General features: G+C 41.5%; 1 non-coding gene across 1 annotated transcript; it reads left to right on the top strand.

Moving 5' to 3' along the window:
• Positions 1-528: 528 nt before the first annotated feature.
• TRNAS-AGA (transfer RNA serine (anticodon AGA)) lies at positions 529-610 on the top strand. The gene has a single exon. It is a non-coding gene; the product is annotated as a tRNA-Ser (tRNA).
• The last annotated feature ends 333 nt before the right edge of the window (positions 611-943 follow it).

Raw genomic sequence — 943 nt, forward strand, 5'->3', positions numbered from 1 at the left:
GAGACATATTTTGCGGGACATAACTGCGCGGCCGCTCCCAGGGGGCGCGCTTATAGCTTAACGAATGTGTTCGGACTGGAAAAATGACTGTAGAAGTCAGGCAGTTATAAAAGATACACGAGTTGACAAAAATTGTATATATACATATATTGCTGTTGACTTCTACATATGTCACACACCGCAAAAAAAGCTGTATTTTTTTTTTGTCTTGAGACAATAAATTAAAATTATAGCTATATATTTCACTATGGCAGAGAAAAAATTTGACAGTGAGGTTAATAGCTTAATAAAGGAAGTCGCAGCTTCGCCTAAAAGGCGAAGCATTGATAGCGATAGAAAATTGTAACATAATTGCACGAAGTATGGTTTATAGTTTCATGAGCCAGATGCACTGCAGTCATATACACTGCAGAAACTATATTATATATATATATATATATATATATATATATATATCTACTGCAGAAAGGCACCGGCCTTTTTGTGTATTGTTTGTGTGTGTCAAAGCCGGCAATAAAGAAAAAAAAAGCAGTCGTGGCCGCGCGGTTAAGGCGATGTACTAGAAATACATTAGGGTCTCCCCGCACAGGTTCAAATCCTGTCGACTGCGTGCTTTTTTTTTTCTTTTTTTTGCGAGCGTGCATGTTGTCAGTGCGTTTTTGTCAGTGAAACCGGTCTCTCGCATTTAGTTACATCCCTCAACTTCAAATATTAATAATAAAGCGTCGCAGTTTAGACGAATCATCGATCGCTTGAACTTTTACAAGCTCGCCGCACTTCCCTCTTTTTTCCCCTATTTGTCCAGCCCGGTCTTACCTCTCAATGTTTTCCCCTGCGCACACCGCCCGTTTCTTCGCGCTGTGTGAGCTTTTGTTGCGGTGAAACACAGCGGCAAGAAACGTTCTCTGGCTCGCTCGCCGAGACCACTCGGTTAGACACGCGC

The sequence above is a fragment of the Dermacentor andersoni genome, chromosome 1 (genome assembly GCF_023375885.2).
Source record: "Dermacentor andersoni chromosome 1, qqDerAnde1_hic_scaffold, whole genome shotgun sequence".
Lineage (NCBI taxonomy): Eukaryota > Metazoa > Arthropoda > Arachnida > Ixodida > Ixodidae > Dermacentor > Dermacentor andersoni.